The sequence below is a fragment of the Aythya fuligula genome, chromosome 7 (genome assembly GCF_009819795.1).
Source record: "Aythya fuligula isolate bAytFul2 chromosome 7, bAytFul2.pri, whole genome shotgun sequence".
Lineage (NCBI taxonomy): Eukaryota > Metazoa > Chordata > Aves > Anseriformes > Anatidae > Aythya > Aythya fuligula.
Genome location: NC_045565.1, coordinates 12,243,793 through 12,260,467, shown reverse-complemented (window position 1 = coordinate 12,260,467; position 16,675 = coordinate 12,243,793). Strand labels below are relative to the sequence as shown.

Below are 16,675 nucleotides of genomic sequence, written 5' to 3'. Positions count from 1 at the left end.
AGTCCTTTTTAATATTCTTAATTTTTCCTAGTAGCAACTTCCTGGGATCCAACCCGAATGACTACAAGAGGATAGTAGTCCTCCGGTTTAATGAGTTGTGGCAGAGCCTTCCTAACATCTCTGACACGTGCCCCAGGAAGACAGCACACCTCTCTGGATAGGTTATCTGGGCGACAAATGGAAGCCTCAGTGCCCCTCAGCAAGGAGTCCCCAATCACCAGGACTCTCTGCTCTTCTTTTGTGGCACCAGTTACATTGAGGTGCTCCATCCGGCCCTGATCCTTATGTTCTGCACTTCCCCCAGTCTTGACTCTCTTCTCGGGGTTGTTTCCCAGGTTCAGACTACTGTCCAGACCCTCAGCCTCTTCCACAACCTCCCTGAGAGCCTCAAATCTATTTCCGAGGAACACCGTGGGGGTAGGTGGCACCGTGGGTGTCGGGGGTAGACGTCTCTTTCTGCTCTGAGCCGAGACAAGGGTCCAGCCCTCTGTTCTGCATATGTTCAACAGGGGCAGCCTCTACCCCTTGTCAGGACATAGGAGAGGGCTGCCGAGCAACAGAAGGGGAAGGGAGACCCCTCCTCTCTGTCAGAGATTCCCTCATGGTTCCGATTTCTCACTGCAGCCCAGCCACCTGCTTGAGGAGTCCCTGAAGCAGGGCACACCTGCACCCGTGACAGCGCTCTCCTCCCTCATGGCCCAGATGGGCCTCCAGAGTTCTCTGCAGCCCCCTGTCTGGACTGCCACCTCCCCCCTCAGGGGATCCACCTGGGTGCCCACGTGAGCCCAGAGAGGCAGCACCTCCTCCGTTTGGGTTGCCGCCTCGGACCGACCGCTGTGACAGGTGCCCACCATGGCGAGGTCTAGGTTCTCCCCCCGCCCCGCTTGAATTGCCCTGCAAAAACTGCCTGCGTTAACTGCTGAGCCGGTCCTGTTAGCACGTCCTGGGTCGCAGATGGGGTGTGCATGACAGGGCCATGTGAGCACCTTCTCCCATTATGCAACAATTATTTAGAGCTCCTCAGAATTAAATGTTAACTGCAGTTCTGAGTTCAGTTTTTCACAAGATGCAGCCCAACGCAGATCTAAACAAACTGCCTGAGAAGCAGCAATGGGGGTGTTAACCAGCAGCTATGTCTGAAGGAAGCTGTAGAAAAGTCTGAACTGCAAATGGCTGAACCAGTGACTTCTGTGAGCATGTGGCTGCAAGGTGTCAGCCTAGCAAAACAAGCTGGGTTACGTCCACCGAGCAGTAAAACACAGTTATCCAATTGTAACACTTCAAGAGTTTAATGGTGTTTATATTAATGTGAAATGGAAACTAAAGCACTTCCATCTGTTATTCCTTGATGAAACTGCTTATTTCAAGACCTCATTCTATTTCATGTGAAAGGTGATGGTTTGTGTATAACTGCACACACAACACTCCATAACATGCAGAGCCCAGAGTGTAAAACCAGTTTTTATCCTGATGTAAATTAATTTAGTAACAGTAGAAGGTGTCAGATTGACAGGCCCAGAGATCGAAGCTCACGGCATGATTGTTTTAGGGAAAATTCAAAATATGTGTGAGAAAATTGTTTTGGCAACAATCCTGTGTACTAAAGACCAATACAGATCTAAGGTAGATGCCCCTTTGACAACATGGAGTCTGTATAGTCCATTACAATTTCTGGTTCAGTATATGAAATGGTGAAGTTGATGAATTCCTAAGCATACATGAAGTTAAGCCATGAACTATATCACTTGTATTCCGAACTGGGGACAATGAAAAGTCATTAAAATTACTGACATGAATGTATTGGGAAAATTAAGCTGGACCACATAAATCATTTCAGCATTTAATTAATTTATTTTCAATGAAATACAAGAAATGGATTTTAAGCAGTAATTTTTTTTTCAGGACTGTAACACACATATTAGGTGTAATGCTACCTCTGAAGCATCATCAAGCCTGAAACACTATCAAGTACAAAGAGCTTTCAAGGAACAAACAGGAGAGAGGAGTAAAAGCACTTGATAATGTGTTGTAGGGATTTTGTCCATCTGAAGGGCCAGTTATAAGGGAGGATGACAGCTGCGTAGAGTTGCAAACTGCATGATTTAGCAACCATATGCAAAAATGGGAAGTTTAAAACTAAGGAATGGTCAGGAGTGGGAACAAAACTGGGGAAGGAAAATTAACACAAATACTTATTTTGTTCAGGTCCATGTGTTCCTTTCATTGGCTAAAAAAAAAAAAAAAAAAAAAAAAACAGTGAAGGCATTTGAGTGTGCCTTCCCAAAATCTGCATCAGCTAACAGGACCGTAAAGAAGTGAACCCAGAGCACCTGTGAAAGAACTTTCTTAAAGAAGAGTTGGAAAATGATGTCTCGGTTCTCAAAATTAATGTAGGCCAGATCTGTGGTATCTTCCAGGGATCTGATCCTCATCAAGCTCATGCAGGAAGCTTGTGGGGCCAGGCTAGCACTTCCAGAATTATACCATGGGCTGGCTGGTACTCTTAAGTTTTTAGGTTGCCTGACAGGCAGAATTAAAAAAACTTGCAGAAATATTGTTGTAGGTTCTTCTTGCTTTTAGTGTAAACACTCTTTTGTAGCATATCCTTGAATTTTCACCAGTAAAATATTTTAATGTTGGAAATAGAATGCTGAAAAATGGAAGTGGAAAAAGGAAAGAAGAAGACGGTATCTGTGGAATCAGGGATGTGGTTGTTGTCCAGCTATTGAGTTATTGTAGTTTCCATCACTCCATCCTGGTTTGTGTGCTGTTATGGCACAAACCCACTTGGAAAAGTATGAGGTTGGAGCTGAAGTTTGGAAGAGGCACTAGGAAAATGCAATGCTTGCAGGAAATACTGTTGCGATTTTGTGGATTCTCCCATAAAGACTTCTGGATTTGAATCGGTACTGAGTCACAGTGTCACAAAGCAACATGACAGTGCTCGAGTTAATATGAAAAGTCTCACCTACTCTGATACCAAGAATACTAGACCCCATTTGCAACTATCTTATCCAGGTTGTGGCATCATTGTCCATACACATTTGGTTTGAAATCCTAATACAATGCTAGTTAATATGAGTAAAGGTAAACCTCTGTTCGAGGGGCATACGAAGGTTTGAGGGCTCTGTCCTGGCTAAATAGCAGTTTTGATATTAAATCCCTTTTGCTGGTATCTCTCCTGTAATTTTAACTGCAGAAAAAATTTTTGTTTTCCTCCCTGTATCAGCTGCACAGTATGGCTTTTGTGACTACATAAGGAACTGTCTGCTGGAGTGTTTTCCAATTCCAGGCCAGGTTCAGGTTTCCTTCTGAGATGATTGAAATCCAGTCTTAAGAGGTATGTATATGCATATGTGCTATATGGTATGTTTGTGTACTTTTCTTCTTGTAAGCTCATAGGAAAAATTGCTGCAATTGCGTTCTGCTCTAGAGATGTAGTCAGTCAAATTATGACATAGTATTTACTTTACCAGTAAAATTTCATAATGTGCTTTTGAGGTGAAAAGTGTCACAAACCCTCCTGCTAAGAATTCATGGTACAGCTGAGCTGATCTATCAAGGATCAAAGAAAGCATGTCGGGAAGTGAAGGTGGAAAGGAGAGAGTGACCTTGTCCCTTTTTGGCAGCAGCTATACTGTGAATCTCTGTGGGAGTTTCGAATGTAATGCTGCTGAAGGTGAACAGAAGTGGATGTTTTGGAGAGCTCCTGTTAACATTTCTTGATTTTAATAAGCTCTAAGGGAAGCAATAATTTAATGTGCAAGTTAATTCTAGCTCTGTAACTTAGAAACTTACATACTGTTCTTTCAAAAAGGTTTTATGTTTTTTATGTAATTGTATATTTTATACATTTAGGGGTTAAAAAAATTGGCACTTTTCGGAATGCACTCTGTCACTTGTTTGAGCCAACCACCTACAAGGTACTAAAAGGAATCTAAGGGAAAAAATAGTGGGCTAAGGAGTTACCAGAATATGTTGATGGAGCTTGATCTTCATCTTTGCATAAAATACACGAGGATGACATATTAGAATTTTATGCCCCCAATATCTACTTGTGTGGCTTATGACAATACACTTGTACATATCCATAGAAAAAGGAAGATACTAATATTCCCAAACAGATTATCTCTGTGATGTGATTCTTTTTTCTATTTTATTTTTTTAACTATAAGCCACTTCTTTATGAAGGACTTATCAACAACATGACCAGTGCTTATCATTGCACATGGACATCCTGCTGGTTATTTCTGAAACTGTTTTATCTGTGCCATGTGATTCCTTCATGCGTGCATTAAAAATATATGATCCACGTGAAACGTGTATTTCATATGTCTCTTCTTGTGATTCTCACTGTCTTGAATTTTTGCCCTGGACTGTGTGAAATTCAGTGGTTTTAATTATTTTTGTTGAACAAAGCAGGGGCGAGGGCTCACTAGTTCTGCTCTTCTATTCTAAAAACACAAAGGCCTTGACTATCTTGTGCTTTCTTCCTCTAAGAATGGAGAGACATGTTCCTCCAAGAGTTGGAGGCATGGGTGTTGCTCTCTCACAGATTATCATGAAGCCCCTTCTGCTCTGAAGGCATGAGGGAAGCAGAGGAGAATCCCAGCAGCCAGAGAAGGTGTCGTTGAATTAATAGTGAAGCCTTAGTCATAACATTTCTATTGTTAACAAAATTTTTCCCCAAGCACTTCTTTTTCCTCAGGGACCCTGTTTGTAATTAAGATGCCATCAAGATATCTATGGAGGTGAAAGTTACTGTTTTGTGCTGACTACATTTCCAAGCAGACTGCATTATATTACTTACCTTTGGATCACTTTTCACTTTGTTTATTTATTTATTTTGTGATGAGAAAAACTATGATTAGGCTAAGATTTTGATGGGACAGCATAGCAATGGCACATGCACAGGCAAATACAGGTTTTGATTTCTTCCTGACTCAATTTCAGCAGAAACTCTCTTCCTATTTTAAGTTCTCCAATCTTCAAAACTGTACTCTACTTTAACAAAATTATAAATATTCTCACAGACACTTGTGCAAATTCACTGCCTGAACCAAAACCCACTGAGGTCTACTGAGAGACTTGTCATGGCTTCAGTCTGTCAGCTTCACGTGGCTCTCTTAACAATTGCCCTTATTTCAGTGACAATGGAAGAACTCATCCTAACCATTTACAAATGGTTTTCAATAGCTCTAATGTGCGTCACTTAATTATAAACATCTGTTTTTAAAGAAAATGTTTCCTTTAACGGTGGTGTTATGAAACTTGATTAATTCTTTTTTGATATAACATGTTGCCAAAGCTACTGTGCCACAGTATCTTTTTCTTTTGGTGACAAGAATATTTGCTGCCCATAACAGCTTTTGCAGGAAGAGGGATTTGCTCCCACCAAAGCTCCCAAATAGCCTGGACTCAGAGGTTATCATTCCTGTGGAAAAATTTCCAGAAATGAAATATGTTAAGCAAATGCCTCACTCCCTTTATGAAAACAGCTGCTAGGGAGGTTTCCATACAATGGTTTCCTTGTCAGAAAAAATATTTCATATGCTGCCATAGCTAGCCTAGTTTTCTGTTTATGAAAGTAGCATCAAAGGTGTGGGACTTAGAGCCACAGAAACGGGATAAATAGAGAGTTTCATAGAAGCGAGCTGAAACCTGAACCTTAGTTAAATCCATGGAACATTGCAATTGACTTGAAAGTGAGCACAGCCAGGCCTGGAATAAATACCAGGCTGGTTGCAGCAGTACAAGCATCCTTATATATCCTCTCTAGCCTAGGCATTATGCTCAAAGGACTTTTCTTCATGAGAAAATAATGGTACTTAAGTTGTAGAAATATGTTTTTGCGTGGTGTTTTTTTTGTGTGTGTGTGTTTTTTGTTTGTTTTGTTTTGTTTTCCCCAAAGTTCTGTCAGGAGAACTGGCCCTTTGTAGCTGTCCCCTTGTCCCTCATCTGGTGGGAGCAGCTGCTGCTCCTAACCTGCTTCAGGCAAAATTACTCTGGTTAACAAAACTCTCCTGGTAAAGCTAACGTGCCCCCTTTTGGCTGGCACAAGTTAGAAAGTTAACTCAATAATCCTTTGCCTTATTTGAATGTGAGCTATTCTGTGGTCTTAATTTTTCCATCTGTCTGCATAATGAATGTGGTACGGTACTGCAGCAAAACATGTGCTGATGTTTAGTTTTGGCTAATAATCATGAATGCCTTTATCAGGTTTAAGATCTGCTAGGAATAAATTTATAGTTTATGCTAAATAACAGTAAGCCACTCTTAAATTGAGATGTTCACCTGTATTGAACTACTTTGTTTTTTTTCCCAGAGGTAGAGCCTGGGCCTCTGCACTGCTAGCTAAAATTTTGATGAGGAAAAAGAAAATTCATTTTCTTCTTTAGTTCCATCAGCTGTTTTATTTCAGTGATTGGCCACAATGGTATTTTGAAGCTGTATGGAGGAGAGAAACACAGCCCCTCCACTGAAAAGAGCTTGTGGGTGACCACGCGCAAGGGCACAAAGCTGCGACTGCCATCTCAGTTTAGAGCTTGGAGAAACAGGGCTATCACACCATTACTGCTTAAGATGATCAGTGACAAAATCTCACGTAAGAGTGGATTTCTTCTGTCTTCTGATCTGCTTTCCTTCCTTTCTTGGCTAGCTTTAAAGACCAGGAGAGATGCTTTGCTACAGAAATGCTTTGACTGTAGCTTCCACCCATGCAACCAGGACGTATACTTTAAGAAGTTTGAACACATCCGTCATGACTAGTTTAGTTTTCTAAATGAAATAGCTGTGTATAAAGCATACATATGAAGGAATCTAGTGTTTAAAAGGAGGTTCTGAGACCCTGTTCATAAAAATCCCAGACGCAAAGAAGAGTTTATTCCCTGCGCAAGTTGTATAATCCTGTGATTCAGTGAGCAAAGTTATTTTGATGAGTGTCTTGGCAAAAGAAATTTAATTGGAAAACGCTAGGTCTTTTTGTTTTTAATTTTTATTGTTTTGTTTTGTCTCTCTGAATGCTTCCATGTGAGCAATTCACTCATCTTTAAAGAATGCATGTAGGGTTGGAAAAAAAAGATGTGTATCAAGTGTTTAGCTAGTACTGCTTGTACTGAAAAAGGTCAACATGAAAAATCTTCACTGTCTAAAATTCTTGTAAAATTTTACTGAAGGAAATGTATGTTATATACAAGACTGTTTAACTGTTTTTTCTCTCCTACCATTCCTGGAAAACGTGTGTTGGTGGCATGTTTTATAGAGCCAGATAAAACAATGTTTTAGGCATTAAGACTAACATTAGTGGGATTATTTTGCAAGTGTTCTCTGGTGTAAGTAAAAGCACGGTGCTGTAGTCCCTACTGTGAAGTACGAGTCACTAAGTCACTGTCAGAGGTGGGTTAGGAAGCAGCAGCGTGCATTATGCAATACTAGGAAGGTGAAGGTTCAGCAATGTGAAGGGATCCTGGGAAGGTTTCAAAATTTGTAAACTCTGTGCTATTACTGATTTTCAGCCATCCTAAGGGCAAAGAGAATATTGGGATAGCAAAACAAATTTGAAATGGTGAAATTAAGTGCCTTTTACCATGATCTCTTTAATAAGAATGGATATTGGTTGTCTTCAGAAGCGTTAGGAGAACTTTGTAGGTGAGCTTAATGTTAGTGTATGTTGTGAGAGCGCTGAGACGGGCGTGCTGCTTGTTTTCAGGCCTCCCCGCGGAGCTCCCCTCTGAAGCAGCCAGTTCCTGGTTTTAGGTCAGATGTGAGGCCGAGCGCTTCCCCCCCGGACTTCAGCACAACTTCCTTGCTTGGGTTTGGCCGCCTCAGTGGCACGGGGCTGGCTGTTCGGGAGATGACTCACTGCAAGGGAAAGCCCAGGGTGGAGCTGAGCTCTGCCTGTTTCTGTGAAGCAGAATTTCCGCTGCAAATCGCCTTTTGGTCAGGCCTGTTTGGTGCAACTCGCCAGCTTATTTTTAACGCAGGAGCAGCTGAGGCTCCCTAGGAAATGCTTCCCGTCATAAATACCGCACGTTGGTCTTTTTAAAATAAAAATGAAGACTTAAGAAGTTGCACTTGTCCGTGCCCTTGGCTCCTGGCCACGGCCGGTGCTGTGAGGCAAGCAGGCACTCTGCTTGCATTTCCCCTCACGCACGCCTGTAAACAACCCTTAGAAGCCAACGCCCTCCCCTTTTATTTCACTTTTATTTATTTGTAACTCTTTTTCCACAGAAGGCTGAAACCCCGGAGTTCTAAACAAGATCCCGGGCCCTGCCCGGGGCAGGCGGCCCCCCTCAGAGGCCGCTGCGTAGCGCCCGGCCCCAAGCGGCCGCTGCCCGCCCCCGGCCCGGCCCGGCCCGGCCCGGCCCGAGGCGGGGCGGGCGGGAGGAGCCTGGCGCCGCCTGCAGCCGCTGCCCTGCGCCACCGCCACCGCCTCGCAGCGCGACCCGAGCCGCTCCGGGACCCGCGGTAGGAGCCGGGGGCAGAGGGGTGGCGGGGAGCCGGGGGGACACCGCGGGGGCCGGCGGCACGGCCCGAGCCCGCCCGGGGCTGGGGGAGCGCTGCCGGGTTGCCGGGGGGCGCTGGTCCCCGCGTAGCGCCGGGGTTGGTTTGTTGTCAGCTTCTGGTTTCGGTGCGTGCGGTGGGGGAGAAGCCGACATGGCACTGTCGGGGGAGCCGTGCCGCCCTTTCCTAGCCGAGCGTCTCCTCCTGCAAGCTGCTTGCAACGTGCGTTGCTTTGAGTTACACTGTGTGGCCTTGAAGTGTCTTAATACCGGAACTGTTCAGCTCGTGCTAGATCTTAATCGTTGGTGACACCAAAAAAAAAAAAAAAACAAAAAAAACACAGCAGAAACGTCTCCATATTCAGAAAAGAAGAGGTCTGGAGCACTGTCAAGCCCTTTCTGCAGAAAGGCAGGCTGGGCAGCAGGGAGTGTAGCATACCATTGTATACTGGGGTATTTTCCCCCTCAGTCAGGTTCCTGGGAGTTCCTGGAAGTCTTTTCCGGACGAGGAGGAACGGCTCAGGGGCACATCTGCTGCAGGAGGGAGTGGCAGGAGAGCTGGAAGCGGCTGAGGAAAGAATGAGGACAGGCGTGCTGACACAGGCTGGCTGACGTGAAGGAGAAGAAAGCAGCAAGCAGGTTGACAGCAGGGGAACAGCCGCTGCTGAATGTTTTAAATGAAGGAACTGGTTACTGAGATTTTTCTTGCATCCATCTGAAAGGACGGTTGCTGTGGGAGGTGGGGGGTTCGCTCCTCGACCTCACTCCCACCTCACCAGCACATGATACTTGCTGTAGGATGAGTCTGTGGTCTGCTGGAGCACATGTGATAACGCCAGAAATGCAGCACTAGTTGAGATTCGAGTTCACAAACTGCCACAGCTTAGCTATTGCTGTAATTTCCTGTCTTTGGAACTGCTCTAAAAGTCACATGGACCACTCTCTTCTGAGTGATGCACCAGATAATTTGCATTGGGTGTTTATCCCAGCCTTGCCCAGGTCCCTGTGGCAGTTCTGTGGGTGCTCACCTTCCTGAAAGTGCTTTTGTGGCTACTTCTGTTACTTTTCCCTGCCTCCAGGCACTTAAACAAACAAACAAAAAAACATATGTAATAGAGGGCCTACGCAGATTCAGCATGGTTTGAAGGGCCTAATGATTTTGTATCTATGTCAACAATGATATTTAAGTGAGTTTATCTTGTCTGACCTTGGAATGACATCAGCAGACAAAATATCTCTGTGAATCTGAACTTAGGATTCCCATCCTAGTTATCACAATAATTCATGTCCTACGTCACTTCTTGAGCTTGTTTTTTTATAGTCTCTAGAACTTCTGAATTATCAGAGTGAAAATTCTGTGCAATGTGAATAAAAATTAAAAAAAAATATGGGATGGGGATATCATATAGAGTTATATAGGCAAGGCAGTATATAAAAGAAAAAAACATTTTGAAGACTAATATTAAATAATTCAGAATAAATCATCTGCTCATTTGCTTACAAAATGGCAAGCCAAGGATTTTGTCTGATTTGAAGCCTACAGGATGGTGTTTCCTAGAGCTCTAGCAGGTTTCAAAAGATAGAGCATGTAGAGGGTCTGTTAAATATTATTGCATTATTCAGAGCCAAGATCCAATGAGATGTGGTAATGTTGTAGGAGTTAAGAAAGGAAGCTATTGTTAAAGCAGAGATGTACTCAAAAAGAGCAGTTGCTTTTATGTTGACTACAGAAATAGCAGTGCTTTTTTTCTGAAAATTTCATTATTTTTTTTTTATCAAGGCTCTGTCATTACAGAAGCAGCAAAAGCATATTGAGAATCAAAACAAAAAAACAAAAAAAAAAACCACAGAAGGCTGCATGTTGATGCTCGGGTGAGTGACACTTCCACCAATTTGCAACTTAAATTGTTGCAGTGTGCTGAAACAGAGGTGGTTCCTTTCCTATTGCTGTTGCCAGTTACTTGAAAGCAATTATATTTGCATATTAAAATACCCAAATTTAGAAGGGGAGGAGGCGCAATCCAGTGCTGAACTTGGTGGCCCAAGAGTGCTCGGGGGCAGCTGAGGGCTGTCTTTGGAGCAGCTTTTTAACCTGTCTTTGCCATTTGTTCAGCCCCAGGAAGAGTGATCTGCCAGAAACTCACTCAGCCTGGGACCCCTTAGTCTAGAACTGTGTTTGGTGCCAGGCTTGAATAACCTGGAGTAACAATGAGTAACAACTTCCAGAGAGTTGGAGAAAGTTTCCCCAAAAGGTAGCAGTGTTTAAGAGCTCGTCATTTTTCTAAGCCACAGTCTTAAAGTAAAACACCCAGGTTTAACTATCTTTTTTTTTTTTTTTTTTTTCAGAAGATAGGTAAATGTTTTACATGGCCTCCTGTTTGAATGGATCTGTGGGTGTTGTTTTGTTTTGTTTTGCTTGTTGGTTGTTTTTTTTTTTGTTTTTTTTGGGGGGGTTACATTTGTTTGTTTCAGTTTTACTTAGTTTTAAACTGTAAACTTTAAATATTGCTATTGTGATTTTAATTTGCCCACTTGGGCATGGGTGAATGTTTTGTCCTCGTCCTCATCATTGCGCAGTGGTGTAAAAGCTGAACTTCCTTCAGGCAGTTCCCTGAGTTGGTAAGAACATAATGCTATACCTGCTGCAGATGACAGATAAACAAACCAAACAGCAGCAGTAAATATTTACAGTGCACTACTTCTGTTGTTGCTTCCCATTTGTTCCAGATCTTACCGAAGCCCACTACAAAACCTTGATGTGAAGGTAGATCTTGATGTGAGGTTGGGGCAGATGCAGAGTCAGTTGTGGGTCAGAGTGGAGGCTTGCTGGGATCTTTCGAAAAAATATTAACTGCGTGTGATGACCAGGCAGCCAGTCCTGACTGTGCTTAGCAGCTTTTTTTTGTTTTTTGTGTGTGATATGCAGAACTGTGTCCATACTACTCAGCTGTCCCAGATGCTGAGTCTGGACCAGTGCTAATCGTCAGATCAAAGGAGCTCAGACTGAATAGGCTTTGTGTGCTTGTTCTCAAAACCAAAAACCCACAGAACCCCACAGCCCAGCTGTTCATTGCGCAGAGTAGGATCATGGTACTATCTGATAGGCAGCAACTGCTCTTCCTAAGAACAGATATACGAAGAAATGGAAAGAAGGCCTGCCCAGACGTTGCTTCCTCTTTTTCTTGATGCATTGGTTGTTTCAGGAAGAAGATACTGGCTTATTTGGTTATAGGGAAGGTTAAAAGCATAATTGTTGAAGAGGAGGCTACATATAAAGAGCCCTTAAAAAAATGTAATGGTTGTGCTGTCAGTGACATCTGTGTGCTGCTTCCAGACCCAGCTTGGCTTTGTGCAGAGCCCACGGTGGCCACCAGAGCCCCAGCCAGCCCAGGAGGAGGCTCTGCTCGTCCTCTGCGGGCTGGTGCTGTGCCCATGCCGGGGCACTTGTCCTTGGTGGAGGAAACTCCTATACGCGTGTGAAATGTGTGTCAGTCCTTTACCATAAGGCATTTACTTTTTAAGGCTGTTGTGAAATATCCAGGTTTCTGGTCTTTTATACCAAGTTGGTTCTTTCTTTAATATGTCAATTCTTGTACAGAGAAACTGATCAGCTGAAAATCAGTAGTTCTTCCTGGTCAGAAATAAACCAAGCATGCCCACTTGCTCACTGAGATGAGTGATAATTTACCAAATGTTTCCGGACACCTCTGTGTATATGCCCTTCAATGTCTAGAAAGCATAAAAGCAGTCACCTTTAGGGAAAAGTTGATATGTTTGCAAACTTGTAGTTTGCAGTTTTTGAGGTGGGGGAATCTCAAGGTCAACCAGCCTGGTGCAGAGCACAGGCGTTTGGTACGCAGTGCAGGTCTCATGTGTGCAGCTTTTAACAAATGTCCCTTGCAGGTCTCATAAGCATGCTTTTCTTTGAGGAGCTGTCCCTTTAAAAGCTCAGTGTTGTTATTTGACTTCTTTTGCAGCCTAGACAATGAAAATGCAGGAAGTGTTGGCAGAGGACATAGTGGAAAACTTGATTCTTCCTTTTGTTTCTGTTGTCTCTGAGGAGCACGGAGCCCTAGGCTTTTATAGCAGGGCTGCTCCTGGCTGTGCACTTCGGTCTTGCACACAGCAGCTAATTACACATCAGTGGCAAGAGATGAACAGTTAACTGTTTTTCTGGTAACTGCTTTAGTGTATTAAATACTGCACTATTGCTTTAGTTCTGATGGCTTTCCTGCAGAGTGTACTTCGTGAAATGGAATAATTAGTATTTATCTATTCTGGCTTTCACTGAAGATGCAAAAGTTTATCTTGCATGGTAAAACTTAAAATAGATGAGTATAAATCCTTGAGGCATTAGTCAGTTGAGAACATAACTATTTATAGCATGACTGTTCTTGCAAGAAATTATCTTATATGGCAGGTTATGACTTTGAAATAGAACCTCATTCTGTTATTTCTTCAAACATCTTGTAATCCTATTTTGGTATTCCTGTTTTGTTGTGTTTTGAGGATGGTGTTGTGATACCTGTATTATCACATGTGTTTTGACTGACTGCACTGTAAATATTCCAAAGAGAACACTGGAAGAGAGTGCTGCAAAAGAAAATGCTTGGTTCGAGGCAGAGCGGGAGGCCAAAATGAAGTTGATCTGGAAATAACTCAAGTTCTTTGGGTTTTGTCTTGAGTATGTATATAGAGACTGGTAAGAAAACCCAAGGATGCATATGATTTTCCTAGAAAAATATCAGACAACATGCTAAGGGAATAAGTGCTTAACTACTTAAGTGTGACCTTCATGATGATGCAAGGTATGCTACCTTTTCTCTCTCCCCCGTTGTCTGTTCTTTGGACCCCAAAGATGAAGGCAGGTGTTACGCTGACATCGTGGACAGGCCTGGTTGTGCCAGCAGCTAGAATATGAAGTTGAACTACTTGCCCATTGAAATTTTGACTCTTTGTGAAGGATATGGCTCTTGAGTTGTTGAGGAAGTGTACTTGGGGGACCTCAACCATTCTGTGATTCTATGACTGTGTGAACTCAGAGATCCCTTCTTACCTAAATTATGATCTGTGAAATAGAAAATCTGTACTGGTGCAGGTACCATCAACGCAACTGTTTCACTGTCTTGAAGAATCTTATTTTGGTCATATATTCTCATTCTTTCCTGTTGCATGGAAAAGCATTTCTAGTGCTGTTTAGATGACCCTTTAAGTAGTGTTAAACAGTACAAAAGATTTGAAACAGGTTAATCTTACATGTAATTTCAGTTGTGAGCTTTGGTTTTACATTTTAACTTCTCATTGCAAGAGGTTTAGTTGCAGTGCATATATTTGCACTTTTGTCTAGAATTGGTGACAGTCACGTCAGAATCTCCTGGTAGTGTAAGGCTGTAATGTTGTGCTTCGTGCTTCTTACACATAACTAATAACTGAAAATTATCAGTCACATGAATGTTCTTAATTAACATTTGTACAGCTTTGCTGTGGCTTATGGGTCTCTCTTTCCATTCAGATTTGCTTTGTTGGACGTAGCATCTATCTTCTGCTCTACCTTTTTTTGACCAATGCTTGTCAGTGCTGCCTTCTCTGTTGTTTTTTTTTCCCACTCTGTTTGCTGCAGCAGATCAAAAAAGGTAGTTTTTCATGAAAGGAAGTGTCTTTACAGTGCTATTTATAGTAATGCTATTGAAATAGATAAACAATCAAAAACAGCAGTGCTCCTGACTTGTAATACTAGCAAACAGTTCATATTTATAGTTTTAAAAAGACACCTTTTTGGAGTTCATTTTACATTTTGCCATCAATTTAGAGTTGTGGGTGTTGGTTTATTTTTTAAAGTAATGTATTTTTGTAGGGAATGGATGAAGTGTTAGTACTCTTCAAATATGCATTTTGGGTGAAAACTGGAAAAGGGTCATAAAAAAAAAGTATGGGTTGTATGTTCTGTGTAAGAGGTTTCTAGAGTTTTGGCTGAGATGAGCTCAACTACATTAAATCTTTTTGGAAGGCAAACCAATGCTGTTACCAGATTCTTTAAACAGGTTGGAAATACCTGAAAAGCTAGTCAGGGAGTCACGTGCAGAAGAGTTCAGAGAAAGCCATGTTGCAGGGCTCTTTATCTGACAGGATGGATGAAGAACATTAGAGCTGGTGTAGGAGAGAACAACTGCTGTGCTGCAGCGGGTAAGCAAGTCCAAGATAAATCTTGCTTAGACTGCAATAGAGCAATGGCAGGTAGCTAATGTGATGCTGACTGTGACTTGTCCTTGTTTCACAAAAGCATAGTGGTGGATGCCCTAGATGACCTGTGATGAAAATCCACAGCATACTGTAAGGTGTCCAATTCTGTTGATTTCATAGTCAAGGATTAGGTTCTGAGTAGGTTTGCACAGAGGAGTTCTGTAATTTATAGCTTTAGGCAGCCTTTTGTACTACATCCTGGTAATTAACCTGGAAAAGGAAAAGGCCAAGGGTTCACCTTTACTCAGTGTTCCCAGGGAACACCGGTTGTAATTAAGCAAGTTATTTGGGACAAATATAGGCCATGATATTTTCACAGTTTTTGCCCTCAAATTATTGGAACTTGGCATTGTAGGAGACTGAACAACAGCCACTAAATAAGTCACAGAAATCCATTTGTAGGCCTTTTCTGCTGTGCTGTGGCTTACAGGAACTTGTTTTAAAAATTCTTTTGGAAAATGTATTACGGATTTTGTGTCTTAGAAAGAGCTCTGTTCCCCCCTTCCTTTGCAAAACAAGCAGGAAAATACTCCGGAGCCTGAGCAGTTGTCTTGCACCATGAGGTGAGATAGCAATATCCACTGCAGCAGTACAACCTAAGATCTTTATTTAGAGTTTGTAGGTGTTACTTTAAGGATGAACACCGGGGGCGAGGAGATGATTGTAACAGTATTTGTTCTATGTTTTCTTCAAGGTGCTCCCTTTTTCTGTTTGTGGGTTGGTTTTGTACTCTTTTTTCCCTCTTGTGCACTGCTTCTTTTATGGCTGAGTAAACACAGAACTTGCTGTTCCTGTATCCTCCCACGCAGTATTTGTATTACAGAGTGGTCTTCTGAATCCTCTTTTCCCTGTCCTGCGTCACCGCTTTATTGTCAGGTGTCAGGCAGGTGTCCCACTTCACTGACAGTTCTAGGAAGATGCCATGGATGTAGCAGCATAAAAGTTGAGAAGGTGGGCTCAAAAGATGAAAAGGAAGCAAGGTTGTGGGAGTGGTAAGGTAAGTTAACTTAGAGGGGTAAATATTTGTTAAGTTAGAGAAATGGCCAGCGGAGACGTGATGACGTACAGAAGAGGTGGTGATCATGGAAGTTCTTGAATGCGAGCAGTTGGTGTGTTTGCGGATCTAGTTTGCCTGGAATCAAACCCATATGGAAAAAATTTCCTGTGAAAAGACTTGGATAAATATAGCGTTCAAAAGAAGCGAAGAGACCTTTTTCATGTATAGTAACATTTTTTTTCTGAGTGCTAATGAGGTTGGCTTTCTCAACTTCAGCTTTACTGCTAAAAGGCTCTTTTATTTTTTTTTTTCCTAATCTGAACAGAATCGCCCACATGGGATTAAAAGCAAGCAAAAACCCTTCTAAGACAAACAACTCCTGTCCCATTCCTCCCCACCCTCCACTGCCAAAAAAAAAAAAAGCCTTTGTCTTAAATTTATATGTAAAGCTGTATTGAAAAAGCATCTTGCCATTTGTTTTAGTGTACTATCATTGCTATGTTTACACTTGAAATAAAAAGGCAAAAAAGCAATCAGATAAACAGCACAATTATCTATAAAGCTAAAAAAAAAATAAGTGCTCTAATAATTTGAACATCAAAAATACACTCTTTGTGACTAATAAGCATTAGGGATATGACTTAGCTATAGGCTGGCTTTTTTGATCGACTTTAGTAGTAATTGTCCTTTTTATTTTCTTTATTTTAGCGCCATGGTTGTGCTTACAATATAAATTACACTTTAATCACTGCAAAAAAGGGTAATTGAAAGAACATTGCCAACAGATGACAATTCTGTTTTGCTTTCTCTAATGAAGCATTCATTCTTATTCTTAAGAATGCTTTGAAGCCTGGATATTTTTCCTAGGATAAATTAGCAGGTAGTTACAGCGTGCATTTGAAGATTATTATTATTAAGGAAAACAAAGTAAACAGTT

At 42.1% G+C, this 16,675-nt stretch overlaps 1 protein-coding gene across 1 annotated transcript in view; it reads left to right on the top strand.

The window, feature by feature from the left end:
- The first annotated feature begins 8,393 nt into the window (after positions 1-8,393).
- Positions 8,394-16,675, top strand: part of ANXA11 (annexin A11) — a 27,845-nt gene continuing 19,563 nt past the window's right edge. The window contains exon 1 of the mRNA XM_032191458.1: positions 8,394-8,466. The gene's annotated coding sequence lies outside the window, so the exon portion shown is untranslated. The remainder of the gene's footprint in view (positions 8,467-16,675) is intronic.